Below are 13,415 nucleotides of genomic sequence, written 5' to 3'. Positions count from 1 at the left end.
TACCATTTGAAGTGTGGAAACTTTAACTCCGTGAGTTATTCATTAATAACTATTAAACTATGATAGTACTAACATTAGTATTTGATATTTCTGGAAGCACTAACGTTTGACGTTCATCCCACTAGCATTTGAAGTGTGGAAACTCTAACTCCGTGAGTTATTCATTAATTACTCCTAAACTACTATAGCACTAACGTTAGTATTTGGTGTTTCTGGAAGCACTAACGTTTGACGTTCATCCCACTAGCATTTGAAATGTGGTGGGGTTAGTTCCGTGAGTTATTCATTAATAATTCCTAAACTCTGATAGCATTAACGTTAGTACATGTAGTTTCTGGAAGCACTAACGTTTGGCGTTCATCCCATTACCATTTGAAGTGTGGAAACTTTAACTCCGTGAGTTATTCATTAATTACTCCTAAACTACTATAGCACTAACGTTAGTATTTTGTGTTTCTGGAAGCACTAACGTTTGACGTTCATCCCACTAGCAGTCGAAATGTAGGGGGGTGAGTTCCGTGAGTTTTTCATTAATAATTCCTAAACTCTGATAGCACTAACGTTAGTAGATGCAGTTTGTGGAAGCACTAACGTTTGGCGTTCATCCTATTACCATTTGAAGTGTGGAAAGTCTAGCTCCCTGAGTTATCCATTATAAACTCCTAAACTATGTTAGCACTAACGTTAGTATTTGGTGCTTCAGGAAGCACTAACATCTGTCGCTCATCCTACTAGCGTTAGAAATATGGAGGGGTTAGTTCCGTGAGTTCTTCATTATTAATTCCTAAACTATGTTAGCACTAACGTTAGTACATGTAGTTTCTGGAAGCACTAACGTTTGGCGTTCATAGCATTACCATTTGAAGTGTGGAAACTTTAGCTATGTGAGTTATTCATTAATAACTCCTAAACTATGATAGGACTAACGTTAGTACATGTAGTTTATGGAAGCACTAACGTTTGACATTCATTCCACTAGCATCTGAAATGTGGAAAGGCAAGCTCCGCGAGTTATTCATTAATAATTCCTAATCTCTGATAGCACTAACGTTAGTGCATGTAGTTTTTGGAAGCACTAACGTTTGGCGTTCATCCCATTACCATTTGAAGTGTGGAAACTCTAACTCCGTCAGATATTTATTAATAACTATTAAACTATGATAGTACTAACATTAGTATTTGATATTTCTGGAAGCACTAACGTTTGACGTTCATTCCACTAGCATTTGAAATGTGGTGGGGTTAGTTCCGTGAGTTATTCATTAATAATTCCTAAACTCTGATAGCACTAACGTTAGTATTTTTTGTTTCTGGAAGCACTAACGTTTGACGTTCATCCCACTAGCAGTCGAAATGTAAGGGGGTGAGTTCCGTGAGTTTTTCATTAATAATTCCTAAACTCTGATAGCACTAACGTTAGTAGATGTAGTTTTTGCAAGCACTAACGTTTCGCGTTCATCCTATTACCATTTGAAGTGTGGAAACTCTAGCTCCCTGAGTTATGCATTATAAACTCCTAAACTATGATAGCACTAACGTTAGTACATGTAGTTTCTAGAAGCACTAACGTTTGACGTTCCTCCCATTAGCATTTGAAATGTGGAGGGGTTAATTCCCTGAGTTATTCATTAATAATTCCTAAACCCTGATAGCACTAGCGTTAGTACATGTAGTTTCTGGAAGCACTAACGTTTGGAGTTCATCCCATTACCACTTGAAGTGTGGAAACTCTAGCTCCGTGAGTTATTCATTAATAACTCCTAAACTATGATAGCATCACCGTTAATTTTTGGTGTTTCTGGAAGCACTAACCTTTGACGTTCATGCCACTAGCAGTTGAGATGTGTAGGGGTTAGCTCCGTGAGTTATTCATTAATAATTGCTAACCTCTGATAGCACTAACGTTAGTACATGTAGTTTCTGGAAGCACTAACGTTTGGCGTTCATCCGATTACCATATAAAGTGTGGAAACTCTAGCTTCGTAAGTTTTTCATTAATAACTCCTAAACCATTATAGCACTATCGTTAGTATTTGGTGTTTCTGGAAGCACTAACGTTTGGCGTTCACCGGACTAGCATTTGAAATGTGGAGGAGTAAGTTACGTGAGTTATTAATTAATAAATCCTAAACTCTGATAGCACTAACGTTAGTACATGTAGTTCATGTAAGCACTAACGTTTGGCGTTCATCCCATTACCATTTGAGGTGTGGGAACCGTGGGTCCGTGAGTTAATCTTTAATAACTTTTCATCTATGATAGCACTTACGTTAATATTTAATGTTTCTGGATGCAATAACGTTTGACGTTCACCCTACTAGCATTTGAAAATTTGAGGGGTTAGTTCCATCAGTTATTCATTAATAATTCCTAAACTCTGATAGCACTAACGTTAGTATTTGGTGTTTCTGGGAGCACTAACGTTTGACGTTCATCCCACTAGCAGTCGAAATATAGAGGGGTGAGTTCCGTGAGTTATTCATTAATAATTCCTAAACTCTGATAGCACTAACGTTAGTACATGTAGTTTCTGGAAGCACTAACGTTTGGTGTTCATCCCATTACCATATGAAGTGTGGAAACTCTAGCTCCGTGAGTTATTCATTAATAACTCCTAAGCTATTATAGCACTAACGTTAGTATTTGGTGTTTCTGGAAGCACTAACGTTTGACGTTCATCCCATTAGCATTTGAAATGTGGAAGGGCAAGCTCCGTGAGTTATTCATTAATAATTCCTAAACTCTGATAGCACTAACGTTAGTACATGTAGTTTCTGTAAGCACTAACGTTTGGCGTTCATCCTTTTACCATTTGAAGTGTGGAAATTCTAGCTTTGTGATTTATTCATTATTAACTCCTAAACTGTGATAGCACAAACGTTAGTATTTGGTGTTTCTGGAAGCACTAACATTTGAAGTTCATCTCACTAGCATTTGAAATGTGGAGGGGTTAGTTCCGTGAGTTATTCATTAATACTTCCTAAACTCTGATAGCACTAACGTTAGTACATGTAGCTTCTGGAAGCATTAACGTTTGACGTTCATACCATTACCATTTGAAGTGTGGAAACTCTAGCTCCGTGAGTTATTCATTTATAACTCCTAAACTATTATAGCATTAACGTTAATTTCTAAGTTTTCTGGAAGGACTAACCTTTCACGTTCATGCCACTAGCAGTTAAATGTGGAGAGGTTAGTTCCGTGAGTTATTCATTAATAATTCCTAAACTCTGATAGCATTAACGTTAGTACATGTAGTTTCTGGAAGCACTAACGTTTGGCGTTCATCCCATTACCATTTCAAGTCTGGAAACTCTAACTCCGTGAGTTATTCATTAATTACTCCTAAACTATTATAGCACTAACGATAGTATTTGGTGTTTCTGGAAGCACTAACGTTTGACGTTCATCCCACTAGCATTTGAAATGTGGAGGGGTTAGTTCCGTGAGTTATTCATTAATAATTCCTAAACTCTGATAGCACTAACGTTAGTACTTTGTGTTTCTCGAAGCACTAACGTTTGACGTTTATCCTATTACCATTTGAAGTGTGGAGACTCTAGCTCCCAGAGTTATCCATTATAAACTCCTAAACTATGATAGCACTAACGTTAGTATTTGGTGCTTCAGGAAGCAGTAACATCTGACCTTCATTCTACTAGCATTTGAAATGTGGAGGGGTTAGTTCCGTGAGTTATTCATTAATAATTCCTAAACTATGTTAGCACTAACGTTAGTACATGTAGTTTCTTGAAGCACTAACGTTTGGCGTTCGTAGCATTACCATTTGAAGTGTGGAAACTTTAGCTATGTGAGATATTCATCAATAACTCCTAAACTATGATAGCACTAACGTTAGTATTTGGTGTTTCTGGAAGCACTAACGTTTGATGTTCATCCAACTAGCATTTGAAATGTAGAGGGGTTCCGTGAGTTATTTATTAATAATTCCTAAACTCTGATAGCACTAACGTTAGTACATGTAGTTTCTGGAAGCACTAACGTTTGGCATTCATTCCACTAGCATTTGAAATGTGGAAAGGCAAGCTCCAAGAGTTATTCATTAATAATTCCTAAAATCTGATAGCACTAACGTTAGTACATGTAGTTTTTGGAAGCACTAACGTTTGGCGTTCATCCCATTACCATTTGAAGTGTGGAAACTCTAGCTCCGTGAGTTATTCATTAATAACTATTAAACTATGATAGTACTAACATTAGTATTTGATGTTTCTGGAAGCACTAACGTTTGACGTTCATCCCACTAGCATTTGAAATGTGGAGCCGTTAGTTCCGTGACTTATTCATTAATAATTCCTAAACTCTGATGGCACTAACGTTAGTACATGTAGTTTCTAGAAGCACTAACGTTTGGCGTTCCTTTCATTAGCATTTGAAATGTGGAGTGGTTAGTTCCGTGAGTTATTCATTAATAATTTCTAAACCCTGATAGCACTAGCGTTAGTACATGTAGCTTCTGGAAGCACTAACGTTTGGCGTTCATACCATTACCATTTGAAGTGTGGAAACTCTATCTCCGTGAGTTATTCATTAATAACTCCTAAACTATGATAGCATTACCGTTAATTTTTGGTGTTTCTGGAAGCACTAACCTTTGATGTTCATGCCACTAGCAGTTGAAATGTTAAGGGGTTAGTTCCGTGAGTTATTTATTAATAATTCCTAAACTCTGATAGCACTAACGTTAGTACATGTAGTTTCTGGAAGCACTAACGTTTGGCGTTCATCCCATTACCATATGAAGTGTGGAAACTCTAGCTCCGTGAGTTATTCAATAATAACTCCTAAACTATTATAGCACTAACGTTAGTATTTGGTGTTTCTGGAAGCACTAACGTTTGACGTTCATCCCACTAGCAGTCGAAATGTAGAGGGGTGAGTTCCGTGAGTTTTTCATTAATAATTCCTAAATTCTGATAGCACTAACGTTAGTACATGTAGTTTGTGGAAGCACAAAGGTTTGGCGTTCATCCTTTTACCATTTGAAGTGTGGAAACTCCAGCTCCGTGAGTTATTCATTAATAGCTCTTAAACTATGATAGCACTAACGTTAGTATTTTGTGTTTCTGGAAGCACTAACGCTTGGCGTTCATAATATTATCATTTGAAGTTTAGAAACTCTAGCTCCGTGAGTTATCCATTAATAACTCCTAAACTATGATAGCACTAACTTTAGTATTTGGTGCTTCTGGAAGCACTAACATTTGACATTCATTTTACTAGCATTTGAAATGTGGAGGGGTTAGTTTCGTGAGTTATTCATTAATAATTCCTAAACTATGACAGCACTAACGGTAGTACATGTAGTTTCTGGAAGCACTAACGTTTGACGTTCATACCGGTAGCATTTGAAATGTAGACGGGCCTAGTCGCAGGTGTTTATCTGATTTCTTTCTGACAATTAGTGTAAAATTGGGAAAAGATTCAAAACTCTAAAGTTTGCCCCGCCGGAGTTATTCGCCAATAACTCCTAAATTAAAATAGCACTAACTTCAATGTGTAGTGCGCTAATCTAAATTTACGAAGCACAAACCATGTGGAATGTCTGAGTAGCATTTAAAATGTGGGTGGGCTAGCCGCGAGAGTTATTCATTAAAAACTCCTAAACTATAATAGCACTAACGATAGTACTTGGTGTTTCTAGAAGCACAAACGTTTTACGTTCATCCCTCTAGCTTTTGAAATGTGGGCGGTGCAAGCCGAGTGAGTTATTCATTAATAACTCCTAAACTTTGATAGAACTCAGTTTGTACTTGGAGTTTCTGGAAGCTCTAACAATTGGCATTCATCCCAATAGCATTTGAAATGTTTGCGGAGCTAGGCCTGTGCGTTATTCATTAATAACTCCTAAACTATGATCGCACCAACGTTTGTACTTGGTGTCCTGATATAGTACTTGCAGTTTCTGGATGCACTAACGTTTGACATTCCTCTCACTAGTATTTGAATTTGGAGGGGCTAGCTCCGTGAGATATTCGCTAATAACTCCTTAGCTCTGATAGCACTAACGGAAGTACTTGGTGTTTTTGGAAGCACTAACAATTGCCGTTCATCCTTCTAGCATTTGAAATGTGGGAGGGTCTAGCCCCGTGAATTATTCATTAATAACTCCTAAACTATGATAGCACCAACGTTAGTGCTTGGTGTTTTAGGAAGCACTAATTATGCACCAACGACTGACGTTTTTCCCACAGCATTTGAAATGTGGGGATGGTCTAGCACAGGGAGTTATTCATAAAAAAATCCTAAACTATGGTAGCACTAACGTTATTATTTGGTGTTCCTCGAAGCACTAACGTTTGTCGTTCATCCCACTAGCATTTGAAATGTGGATTGGTTAGCTGTGTGAGATTTTCATTATTAAATACTAAACTCTGATAGCACTAACGATAGTACTTTGTGTTTCTGGAAGGAATAACGTTTGGCGTTCATCCCGCTAGCATCTGAATTGTTTGCAGGGCTAGTCCGGTGAGTTATTCATTAATAACTCCTAAACTGTGATAGCACCATCGTTAGTCCTTGTTTTTGGAACCACTAACGATGCACTAACGTTTGACGTTTTTCCCACTAGCATTTGAAATGTGGGCAGGTCTAGCCGCGGGAGGTATTCATAAATAACTCCATAACTATGATAGCACTAAGGTTAGTACTTGCTGTTTCTGGAAGCACCAACTTTTGAAGTTCATCCCACTAGCATTTGAAATGCGGGCGGGGCAAGACCCGTGATTTATTCATTAAAACTTTTAAACTATGATAGCACGAACGATAGTATTTGGTGTTTCTGGAAGCACAAACGATGCACTAACGTTTGACGTTTATCCCACTATTGTTGTTCATTTTTTAAAAAATTCGATGAACAGAAATTTTGCCCTGGGGAAGTTATTCACTAATAACTCTCAAACTATTATAACACTTGCGTTTGAAATGTGGAAGTTCAAACTCCGTGAGTTATTCATTAATAACTCCTAAACTCTCATAGCACTAACGATAGTACTTTGTGTTTCTGGAAGAATTATGTTCTGCACTCATCCCACTAGCATTTGAAATGTGGGCGGGTCTAGCCTCGTGAGTTATTCATTAATTACTCCTAACTTATGATAGCACTAACGTTATTACTTGGAGTTTCTGGAAGCACCAACTTTTGAAGTTCATCCCATTAGTATTTGAAATGTGAAGAGGCTAGCTCCGTGAGTTCTACATTAATAACTCCTAAACTATGACAGCACTAACGTTAGCACTTTGTGTTTCTGGAAGGACTAACATTTGTCGTTCATCCCACTTGCATTTGAAATGTAGGCGGCGCAAGCCGCGCGAGTTATTCAATAATAACTCCTAAACTTTGATAGCACTAACGTTAGTACTTGGTGTTTCTGGAAACACTAACGTTTGGCGTTCATACCGGAAGCCTTTAAAATGTAGACGGGATTAGCCGCATGAGTTATTTATTAATAAATTCTAAAATATGATAGCACTAACGTTAGTACTTGGAGTTTGTGGAAGCACTAATGTTTGGCGTTCATTCCACTAGCATTTGAAATGTGTAGAAGCTGGGTCCGTGACTTATTCATTAATAACTCCTAAACTATGAAAGCACTAACGTTAGTACTTGGTGTTTCTGGAAGCACTAACGTTTCGCGTTCATACTAGTAGCATTTGAAATGTGGGCGGGGCAAGCTCTGTGAATTATTCAATAATATCTCCTAAACTATGATAACAACGATAGTATTTGGTGTTTCTGTAAGCACTAACCTTTGACCTTTATCCCAGTATTTGTCAATTTTTAAAAAATTCGATGAACTGAAATTTTGCTCTGAGGAAGTTATTCACTAATAATTCATAAACTATAACACTAGCGTTTGTTCTTAGTGTTTTGTGGAGCACTAACAATGCTCCAGCCGTAGGTGTTTATCTGATTTCTGTCTGACAATTAGTGTAAAATTGGTTAAAGATTCAAAACTCTAAAGTTAGCCCCGCCGGAGTTATTCGCCAATAACTCCTAAATTAAAATAGCACTAACTTCAATGTTTAGTGCGCTAATCTAAATTTACGAAGCACAAACCATGTGGAATGTCTGAGTAGCATTTAAAATGTGGGTGGGCTAGCCGCGATAGTTATTCTTTAAAAACTCCTAAACTATAATAGCACTAACGATAGTACTTGGTGTTTCTAGAAGCACAAACGTTTTACGTTCATCCCTCTAGCATTTGAAATGTGGGCGGGGCAAGCCGAGTGAGTTATTCATTAATAACTCCTAAACTTTGATAGAACTAACGTTAGTACTTGGTGTTTCTGGAAGCACTAACAATTGGCGTTCATCCCAATAGCATTTGAAATGTTTGCGGAGCTAGGCTCGTGCGTTATTCGTTAATAACTCCTAAACTATGATCGCACCAACGTTTGTACTTGGTGTCCTAATACAGTACTTGTAATTTCTGGATGCACTAACGTTTGACGTTCCTCTCAATATCATTTGAAATGTGGAGGGGCTAGCTCCGTGAGATATTCGCTAATAACTCCTAAGCTCTGATAGCACTAACGGTAGCACTTGGTGTTTCTGTAAGCAATAACAATTGGCGTTCATCCTACTAGCATTTGAAATGTGGGCGGGTCTATCCCCGTGAGTTATTCATTAACAACTCCTAAACTATGATAGCACCAACGTTAGTGCTTGGTGTTTTTGGAAGCACTAATATTGAACCAACGACTGATGTTTTTCCCACTAGCATTTGAAATGTGGGTGGGTCTAGCACAGCGAGTTATTCATAAAAAACTCCTAAACTATGATAGCACTAACGTTAGTATTTGGTGTTTCTGCAAGCAATAACGTTTGTCGTTCATCCCACTAGCATTTGAAATGTGGATTGGTTAGCTCCGTGAGATGTTCATTATTAAATACTAAACTATGATAGCACTAACGATAGTACTTTGTGTTTCTGAAGCACTAACGCTTGACGTTAATTCCGCTAGCATTTGAAATGTTTGCGGGTCTGGCCCCGTGAGATATTCATTAATAACTCCTAAACTATGATAGCACCAACGTTAATGCTTGGTGTTTTTGGAAGCAGTAACGATGCATTAACGTTTGACGTTTTTCCCACTAGCATTTGAAATTTGGGCGGGTCTAGCCGGGGGAGTTATTCATAAATAACTCCTAAACTATGATAGCAATAACGTTATTACTTGGTGTTTCTGGAAGCACTAACGTTTGGCGTTCATCCCACTAGCATTTGAAATGCGGGCGGGGCAAGACCCGTGATTTATTCATTAAAACTTTTAAACTATGATAGCACGAACGATAGTATTTGGTGTTTCTGGAAGCACTAACGATGCACTAACGTTTGACGTTTATCCCACTATTGTTGTTCATTTTTTAAAAAAATTCGATGAACAGAAGTTTTGCCCTGGGGAAGTTATTCACTAATAACTCTCAAACTATTATAACACTTGCGTTTGTTCTTAGTGTTTTGTGGAGCACTAACAATGCACCAGCCGCTGGTGTTTATCTCATTTCTGTCTGACAACTATTGTAAAATTGTGTAAAAATTGAAAAATTTAAAGTTAGCCCCTGCGGAGTAATTCGCCAATAACTCCAAAATTACGAAAGCATTGACTTCAATGTTTAGTGCGTTAATGTGCACTAACAAAGCACTAACCATATGGAAAGTTTGAGTAGTATTTGAAATGTGAGCGAGCTAGCCGCGTGAATTATTCATTAATAACTCATAAACTATGATAGCACTAACAGTAAATGGTATTTCTCGAAGCACTAACGTTTGATGTTCATCCCACTAGCATTTGAATTGTTTGCAGGGCTAGTCCGGTGAGTTATTCATTAATAACTCCTTAACTATGATAGCACTAACGTTAGTATTTGGTGTTTCTGCAAGCATTAACGTTTATCGTTTATCGTACTAGCTTTTTAAATGTTGGCAGGACCAGCCGCGTAAGTTATTCATTAATAACTCCCAAACTATGATAGCACTAACGTTAGTACTTGAATTTCTGGAAGCACTAACGTTTCGCGTTCATCCCGCTAGCATCTGAATTGTTTGCTGGGCTAGTCCGGTGAGCTATTCATTAATAACTCCTTAACTATGATAGCATTATCGCTAGTGCTTGGTGTTTCTGGAAGCACTAACGTTTGACGTTTATCCTACTAGCTTTTCAAATGTTGGCGGGGCCAGCCGTGTGAGTTATTCATTAATAACTCCTAAACTATGATAGCACTAAAATTAGTACTTGGCATTTCTGGAAGCACTAACGTTTGGCGTTCATCCCACTAGCATCTGAATTGTGGGCGGGACTATCCCCGTGAGTTATTCATTAATAACTCCTAAACTATGATAGCACCAACGATAGTATTTGGTGTTTCTGGAAGCACTAACGTTTATCCCACTATTGTTTGTCATTTTTTTAAAAATTCGATGAACTGAAATTTTGCCTGCGGAAGTTATTCACTAATAACTCATAAACTATGATAACACTAGCGTTTCTTCGTAGTGTTTTGTGAAGCACTAACATTGCACCATCCGCAGGAGGTTATCTAATTCTGTCTGACAATTAGTGTAAAATTGTGTAAAAAATGAAATATCTAAAGTTAGCCTCACCGGAGTTATTCGCCAATAACTCCTCAATTACGATAGCACTAACTTCAATGTTTATTGCGCTAATGTGCATTTACGAAGCACTAACAAAGAAAATGTTTGAGTAGCATTTGAAATGTGGGCGGGCTAGCCGCGTGAGTTATTCATTAATAACTCCTAAACTATGATATCACCAACGTGAGTACCTGGTGTTTCTGGAAGCACTAACGATGCACTAACGTTATCCCACTAGCATATGAGATGTGGGCGGTGCTAGCCGCGTGAGTTTTTCATTAATAACTCCTAAATAATGATAGCACTAACGTTAGTACTTGGTGTTTCTGGAAGGACTATGGATGCACTAACGTTTGACGTTTATCCCACTATCATTTGAAATGTGGGCGGGGCTAGCCGCGTGTGTTATTCATTAATAACTCCTAAATTATGATAGCAGTAACGTTAGTACTCCTGTATTTCTGGAAGCACTAACGACGCACTAACGTTTGACGTTTATCTCACTAGCATTTGAAATGTTGCCGGGGCTAGCCGCGTGAGTTATTCATTAATAACTCCTAAACTATGATAGCACTAACGTTAGTACTTGTTGTTCTTGGAAGCACTAAAGTTTGACGTTTATCCCACTTTTGTGGGTCAATTTTTTAAAAATTCGATAAATTTAAATTTTGCTCTTCGAAGTTATTCACTAATAACTCATAAACTATGATAGCACTATCGTTTGTTTTTAGTGTCTTATGGAGCACTAACAATGCACTAAGAGCTGGTGTTTATCTCATTTCTGTCTGACAATTAGTGTAAAATTGTGTAAAAATTTAAAATCTAAAGTTAGCCCCGCCCGAGTTATTCGCAAATAACTTTTAAATTACGATAGCACTTACGTCAATGTTTAGCGCGCTAATATGCACTAACGAAGCACTAACTATATGGAAAGTTTGAGTAGCATTTGAAATGTGGGCGGGGCTAGCCGAGTGAGTTATTCATTAATAACTCCTAAACTATGATAGCATTAACGTTAGTAATTGGTGTTTCTGGAAGCACTAACGTTTGACGTTTATCCCAGTTTTGTGTGTCAATTTTTTTAAAAATTCGATAAATTTAAATTTTGTCCTGCGGAAGTTATTCACTAATAACTCATAAACTATAATAGCACTAACGTTAGTACTTGGTGTTTTTGGAAGCACTGACGATGCACTAACCGCTAATGTTTATCTCATTTTTGTGTGACAATTAGTGTAAAATTATGTAAAAATTTTAAAATCTAAAGTTAGCCCCGCCCGAGTTATTCGTCAATAACTCCTGAATTACGATAACACTAACGTCAATCACTTCTTCGATAGACGGACCCGAAGGTAACAGCAGTAGTCCCGGATGGCCACCTGATGCCATCCCGTAAGAAGTAGACGATACTGACAAAGAAAATGAAATGTGATGATAACAGATGAGATGAAGAGGGAAAAAGGTAGAAAAGACGTCGTCGATAGGGTGAAACCCTCTGAATCCTCTCCACAACACTTCGCCCTAAAATCAGATCTGCCTAATGTGCGTCCACAGAACAGTAATAACCTGAATATAGACTTTACGCCTAGATGCCTCGCTGGAAAAACCAAGGACGGATGAGTATCAAATATTTTTTTTTTTTTTGCTAGCCGAGGCTAGCTACCCGCTCGATTGTTACGCCCTCCATGGGGAAAGAGAAGTTTGGCAATTGAGAGGAAAGAACTGGGAGATGGTCTAGGGGATTTTTCATTATTTCATTATCTCTTTATTTCATAATATCTAGTATATAGAAAGTGGATATTGCGATCATTGCGATAGCAATCATAAGGTAGGGGAGTGTCGGCATTCTTTGATAGATTGATTACAGTACACTGTAGGATTGGACAATATTTCTTTATGGAGGAGAAAAGTGGAATGAGATGACTATGAGATGAGGTGTACTTGACAACACAACACGAGGGTGATTGTTAGAAGACAGATGCAAGTTAATCTTCTCGCTTGGGGACTGCTCCAAGCATTGATGAGAGACAGGGGGAAGCCCTGTTAGTAACAGAGGACTACTGTGCGGTATATGACGGTATGATATGAGGTGGAGGATGGTCGATGAAAAAAGTACGAGTGAGTGGAAGATCAGGGTAATCGGGTGGTAGAGAATAATGATACAATGTGAAAAGAAGGGAAAGAGGAGAATGTGTGATGGGATGTAAAAGATCGAAGTCGGTATGAGCGTTAATAGTATCTCGGAGAAGCGGGTGATGAAAATGGAGACGTGTCTGAGAGTATTTAAGGCGAAGCTTTTCGAGATGGAATAAGATGTAAGGAAAAGACATTCGATCGTATAAAATCTGAGTTGGACTCGGAAGTTTGATGCGGTAGGCTATACGAAGGGCGTGTCGTTCTAGGACTTTAAGTTTGTTATAATAGGAAGGGGCAGCTGCAACCCAGGCAGGGTGGCCATAGGTCAACAACGGGCGAAGAAATACTTTATAGGTGTTTAAAAGAAGTTTGGAATGAAGACCCTAAGTTGTACCAGTTAGGCGTTTAAGTAAGTTAAGTAGACGGTAAGCTTTTGCTGTGACATCCTATAGGTGTGCTTTTCAAGTAAGGTGCCTGTCCAAGGTAAGTGCCAGGTATTTGACTGTTTTAGAAAGCTGAAGACGAGTGTCGTTGACGTTGAGATTCAATACTTTGGTGAGAGATGGATTGAGAGATGGGTTGCGGTGAACTTTGGAGCGTTTATTTGGTGGTAGGAATACTCTGGTTTGAGATTTATTGGCATTGATCTTAAGTCTCCAT

Source organism: Thermobia domestica, chromosome 17 (assembly GCF_964235325.1).
Source record: "Thermobia domestica chromosome 17, izTheDome1.hap1.1, whole genome shotgun sequence".
NCBI classification, from domain to species: domain Eukaryota; kingdom Metazoa; phylum Arthropoda; class Insecta; order Zygentoma; family Lepismatidae; genus Thermobia; species Thermobia domestica.
Note: the sequence above shows the minus strand (reverse complement) of the source record.